Below are 6,000 nucleotides of genomic sequence, written 5' to 3'. Positions count from 1 at the left end.
GCAGAGGAAGGCTGAGATGGTAGAAAGATGAGGAACGGGAGGAGGAGGAGCCAGAGAGGGGGCAGCGGGAGGAGGTGGGGTGCTCCGGGAGCTGGGGCAGAGCTTCCCCTGCAGCTCCTGCAGCCTGAGGAGGAGAGCATGGCAGAGGAGGCTGATGTGTCCCGAGGGAAGCAGCAGCGCTGCGTTTACCCGTGTGGGTGCAGGGGAGAAGTGTTAGGAGGAAGGAGCGTCAGGAGAGGACCTGTGACGGACCGCCTGTGACGGCTGTGGGTCCCGAGGCAAGTGCAGAGGTGAGGTCCGGGCACTGAGTATTTAGGAGAGAGAGCGAGCCTGGGAAGGAGCGAGAGAGAGGGGGAGAGGTGGAAAACCTTTATGCACCTTGCAGTCCAGCGCTGTTTGCCATTTAGCAATAAAATGAACGCCCTCACTACACGTTGAGATTGTTTTGCGTGGGAAGGTGGTTGGTGAGTGAGCTCCCTGTGTCAGTGTTTGCGCTGGAGATTTCCCATCTTATTCTTCACCCTCTCCTACTGAGGACAGAGAGTGCGAGAGTGGCTGTGTGGGCATGGGGCTGCCGGCCAAGGTCAGGCCCGCGCAGCAAAATGTGCTCACAGGGACACCTAGGGAACGCACCTGAGACACGGCAGTCCATCTATTGCGTTTCCTTAGCAGTAGGTGCTCCAGAGACTGTCCGACACTCTGCAGTACTGCAGTACTATAAGTGTTGTGATTTGGCCTGGGGTGGAGGGTCTGGGCCTTGCAGAGTCTCCCGCGTGCTGGTGCTTGGATTCTTTTCACGAGAACACGGGTGCCTAAGACAGGCACGTTTGTAGCTGTTGCAGAACAGTGCTTGCACAGAGCCAAGGACTTTTCTGCTTCTCGTGCGGTTCATCCCGTGAGGAGGCAGGGGACAGAGCAGAAGCTGGCAGCGGCCACAGCCAGGAGACAGAGCCACACAGCTGGCGGCCCAGACTGGCCGGGATGTCACGCTCAGCAAGGAAAGCTGGAGGTGTCAAGCAGGAGGCCTGGGTCAAGGTGAGATGGATGCTGTTGCCTTCCCAAGAGATTGTTCCGTGCAATGAGCCGTCTGTTCCTGGATGTGGCTGAATATTGGCCTGCCTGCGGATGGGAAGCAGCGATTGTGTTGCCCGTTTTCCTTGTTGTGCGGGCCGGGCTTTTGCTTTCCCTGATAAAAAAAATTGAGTCTGGCCCTCCGCCCCAGGAGTCCACGCACCCTCACCTTGCCTCCTTTATCCCGGCTCCTGGCCTGGGGCCAGTGAGGGAGGGATGTTTTTTCTGTCTGCCGGCTTAAACCACAACAGCACTAGGCAATAGACGCACGTGCATGAAGATAACAACAGTAGTACGGTACGTGCACGTACTCCTAAAAGCTTTGGTGGACGCCAAAGGGGCCATCTGATCTTTCCAGTTCATGCTTTTGTTGCACTGTGTGGATGTTGAAATCAAGCAAGGTACACAAAGCAAAGACTGCTTTGGTTGGAGGAGCTCCTCAGCAGCAGAAAGCAAGTGGTGGCTACACCTGCCCCAGCCTTTGTGCTGAAAGCTCCGGTGGCTCCTGCAGTGTGCTTAAGGCACACTGAAGCGTAGCTTGCAAACATCACTTTGCAGCCCGTGGACAAAATGGGCACTAGAGTGTTCACCCAGCTGAATTTGTTTTTGCAACGGCTGGGTTTACTTGCCCGCTACGGGGCTTGTAATGCCGAGAAAAGGAAGCTCCGGGACACACGCGGCCACAGCAGTTGCAATGGCACAAACACAGTCAGGGGGTGCAGGACACTTGTTCTCTCACCGTCCCGGTTAAGGACAAGAACAGCCCTCCTGGCCAAGCAGAAAGGGGCCACCAACCCCCTCCCCAAAATCACTGCTAGCCGTGCTCGTCCTCACTGACTTCACAGTTTCAGGAACACTGGCTGCACGCAATAGGCAGCCGAGCACCCCCTACCGCTTGGCCGGTGAGACGCCGAGCGGTGTGTGCGGATCGTGCAGCTGCTGCTGCTGCTGCTGCTGGTGCTGGTGCTCCGCCAGGCGGCGCCTCCATCCTGCAGCTCTTCCCAGCTACCAGCCTGCGGCGCTGCGCAGAGTGCATGCCAGGGCACGGAAGGGGAGGTGCCAGCGCTACTGGGCCAGCCCACTGGCAGGAGTGGCCAGGACCGGAAATCCCTGCCCTCTACCTACACTGGGAGGCGCCATTTTGTTTCAGTCGGCGTTCCAGAGTGAGCTGCCGCCATTTCGTGAAGCTTCAGGGGCGCCATTTGGTTTCAGTCCACAAGCCATAGGGAGGAGCCTCCATTTTGTGACACTCGGTAAGCCACGTGTTACCAGAGCGCTCAGTGATTGGCTTAGCAGCCCTTGTTTTAGCAGCTGTCATTTTCTCCGAAACGGCTCGGAGCGCTTGGATGCTTCCTGTGGAGCAGGAGGTGCTCAGATGTGACAAGACGCGTGCTCCTTCCTATGCACGTGTACGGGGTGCAGGTGCCCAGGTGCTGTCACTGGAGGCTGACGGTGGCCTGTGAGGAGAAACCGGGGCAGCCCTAAGGCAGGTGCAGTGCGTTGGATGCGTCTGCGGTGGCACTGCCACCGGGCAAAAGTGAGCCCAGCACGTGAGTTGGAGGGGCCCCGGGGCCACGTATCCAGATGGGAACACCAAGAGGAGAGCAGATACGGTCAGGCAGTTGGGAGAGAGGGAGGAAAAGTGTCCGAAACGGGCCCGCAAAAGTGAAGATGAGCAGAGGAGGAGCAGGAGGTGGATGGGGAGGAGGAGCAGGAGGAGGAGCGAGAGGAGGGGCAGGCTGAGGTGGTAGAAAGATGAGGAACGGGAGGAGGAGGAGCCAGAGAGGGGGCAGCGGGAGGAGGTGGGGTGCTCCGGGAGCTGGGGCAGAGCTTCCCCTGCAGCTCCTGCAGCCTGAGGAGGAGAGCATGGCAGAGGAGGCTGATGTGTCCCGAGGGAAGCAGCAGCGCTGCGTTTACCCGCGTGGGTGCAGGGGAGAAGTGTTAGGAGGAAGGAGCGTCAGGAGAGGAGCTGTGATGGACCGCCTGTGACGGCTGTGGGTCCCGAGGCAAGTGCAGAGGTGAGGTCCGGGCACTGAGTATTTAGGAGAGAGAGCGAGCCTGGGAAGGAGCGAGAGAGAGGGGGAGAGGTGGAAAACCTTTATGCACCTTGCAGTCCAGCGCTGTTTGCCATTTAGCAATAAAATGAACGCCCTCACTACACGTTGAGATTGTTTTGCGTGGGAAGGTGGTTGGTGAGTGAGCTCCCTGTGTCAGTGTTTGCGCTGGAGATTTCCCATCTTATTCTTCACCCTCTCCTACTGAGGACAGAGAGTGCGAGAGTGGCTGTGTGGGCATGGGGCTGCCGGCCAAGGTCAGGCCCGCGCAGCAAAATGTGCTCACAGGGACACCTAGGGAACGCACCTGAGACACGGCAGTCCATCTATTGCGTTTCCTTAGCAGTAGGTGCTCCAGAGACTGTCCGACACTCTGCAGTACTGCAGTACTATAAGTGTTGTGATTTGGCCTGGGGTGGAGGGTCTGGGCCTTGCAGAGTCTCCCGCGTGCTGGTGCTTGGATTCTTTTCACGAGAACACGGGTGCCTAAGACAGGCACGTTTGTAGCTGTTGCAGAACAGTGCTTGCACAGAGCCAAGGACTTTTCTGCTTCTCGTGCGGTTCATCCCGTGAGGAGGCAGGGGACAGAGCAGAAGCTGGCAGCGGCCACAGCCAGGAGACAGAGCCACACAGCTGGCGGCCCAGACTGGCCGGGATGTCACGCTCAGCAAGGAAAGCTGGAGGTGTCAAGCAGGAGGCCTGGGTCAAGGTGGGATGGATGCTGTTGCCTTCCCAAGAGATTGTTCCGTGCAATGAGCCGTCTGTTCCTGGATGTGGCTGAATATTGGCCTGCCTGCGGATGGGAAGCAGCGATTGTGTTGCCCGTTTTCCTTGTTGTGCGGGCCGGGCTTTTGCTTTCCCTGATTAAAAAAAAAATTGAGTCTGGCCCTCCGCCCCAGGAGTCCACGCACCCTCACCTTGCCTCCTTTATCCCGGCTCCTGGCCTGGGGCCAGTGAGGGAGGGATGTTTTTTCTGTCTGCCGGCTTAAACCACGACAGCACTAGGCAATAGACGCACGTGCATGAAGATAACAACAGTAGTACGGTACGTGCACGTACTCCTAAAAGCTTTGGTGGACGCCAAAGGGGCCATCTGATCTTTCCAGTTCATGCTTTTGTTGCACTGTGTGGATGTTGAAATCAAGCAAGGTACACAAAGCAAAGACTGCTTTGGTTGGAGGAGCTCCTCAGCAGCAGAAAGCAAGTGGTGGCTACACCTGCCCCAGCCTTTGTGCTGAAAGCTCCGGTGGCTCCTGCAGTGTGCTTAAGGCACACTGAAGCGTAGCTTGCAAACATCACTTTGCAGCCCGTGGACAAAATGGGCACTAGAGTGTTCACCCAGCTGAATTTGTTTTTGCAACGGCTGGGTTTACTTGCCCGCTACGGGGCTTGTAATGCCGAGAAAAGGAAGCTCCGGGACACACGCGGCCACAGCAGTTGCAATGGCACAAACACAGTCAGGGGGTGCAGGACACTTGTTCTCTCACCGTCCCGGTTAAGGACAGGAACAGCCCTCCTGGCCAAGCAGAAAGAGGCCACCAACCCCCTCCCCAAACTCACTGCTAGCCGTGCTCGTCCTCACTGACTTCACAGTTTCAGGAACACTGGCTGCACGCAATAGGCAGCCGAGCACCCCCTACCGCTTGGCCGGTGAGACGCCGAGCAGTGTGGATCGTGCAGCTGCTGCTGCTGCTGCTGCTGGTGCTGGTGCTCCGCCAGGCGGCGCCTCCATCCTGCAGCTCTTCCCAGCTACCAGCTGGCGGCGCTGCGCAGAGTGCATGCCAGGGCACGGAAGGGGAGGTGCCAGCGCTACTGGGCCAGCCCACTGGCAGGAGTGGCCAGGACCGGAAATCCCTGCCCTCTACCTACACTGGGAGGCGCCATTTTGTTTCAGTCGGCGTTCCAGAGTGAGCTGCCGCCATTTCGTGAAGCTTCAGGGGCGCCATTTGGTTTCAGTCCACAAGCCATAGGGAGGAGCCTCCATTTTGTGACACTCGGTAAGCCACGTGTTACCAGAGCGCTCAGTGATTGGCTTAGCAGCCCTTGTTTTAGCAGCTGTCATTTTCTCCGAAACGGCTCGGAGCGCTTGGATGCTTCCTGTGGAGCAGGAGGTGCTCAGATGTGACAAGACGCGTGCTCCTTCCTAGGCACGTGTACGGGGTGCAGGTGCCCAGGTGCTGTCACTGGAGGCTGACGGTGGCCTGTGAGGAGAAACCGGGGCAGCCCTAAGGCAGGTGCAGTGCGTTGGATGCGTCTGCGGTGGCACTGCCACCGGGCAAAAGTGAGCCCAGCACGTGAGTTGGAGGGGCCCCGGGGCCACGTATCCAGATGGGAACACCAAGAGGAGAGCAGATACGGTCAGGCAGTTGGGAGAGAGGGAGGAAAAGTGTCCGAAACGGGCCCGCAAAAGTGAAGATGAGCAGAGGAGGAGCAGGAGGTGGATGGGGAGGAGGAGCAGGAGGAGGAGCGAGAGGAGGGGCAGGCTGAGGTGGTAGAAAGATGAGGAACGGGAGGAGGAGGAGCCAGAGAGGGGGCAGCGGGAGGAGGTGGGGTGCTCCGGGAGCTGGGGCAGAGCTTCCCCTGCAGCTCCTGCAGCCTGAGGAGGAGAGCATGGCAGAGGAGGCTGATGTGTCCCGAGGGAAGCAGCAGCGCTGCGTTTACCCGCGTGGGTGCAGGGGAGAAGTGTTAGGAGGAAGGAGCGTCAGGAGAGGAGCTGTGATGGACCGCCTGTGACGGCTGTGGGTCCCGAGGCAAGTGCAGAGGTGAGGTCCGGGCACTGAGTATTTAGGAGAGAGAGCGAGCCTGGGAAGGAGCGAGAGAGAGGGGGAGAGGTGGAAAACCTTTATGCACCTTGCAGTCCAGCGCTGTTTGCAAT

General features: G+C 58.6%; 1 long non-coding RNA gene across 33 annotated transcripts in view; it reads left to right on the top strand.

The window, feature by feature from the left end:
• LOC128089570 (uncharacterized) overlaps positions 1-6,000 on the top strand; it is a 28,404-nt gene continuing 22,404 nt past the window's right edge. For 5 of the 33 annotated variants that reach the window (XR_008210582.1, XR_008210584.1, XR_008210588.1 and 2 more), the window contains exon 1: positions 1-290. This is a non-coding gene — a long non-coding RNA (uncharacterized LOC128089570). Of the gene's footprint in view, positions 291-1,977; positions 1,993-2,093; positions 2,765-4,013; positions 5,563-6,000 lie in introns of those variants that run through there. The other 28 variants (XR_008210586.1, XR_008210587.1, XR_008210592.1 and 25 more) reach the window with 12 other exon arrangements.

Source organism: Tympanuchus pallidicinctus, unplaced genomic scaffold, assembly GCF_026119805.1.
Source record: "Tympanuchus pallidicinctus isolate F22 unplaced genomic scaffold, pur_lepc_1.0 scaffold4, whole genome shotgun sequence".
Taxonomy (NCBI): Eukaryota; Metazoa; Chordata; class Aves; order Galliformes; family Phasianidae; genus Tympanuchus; species Tympanuchus pallidicinctus.
Note: the sequence above shows the minus strand (reverse complement) of the source record. Positions and strands in the feature narration are given on the sequence as shown.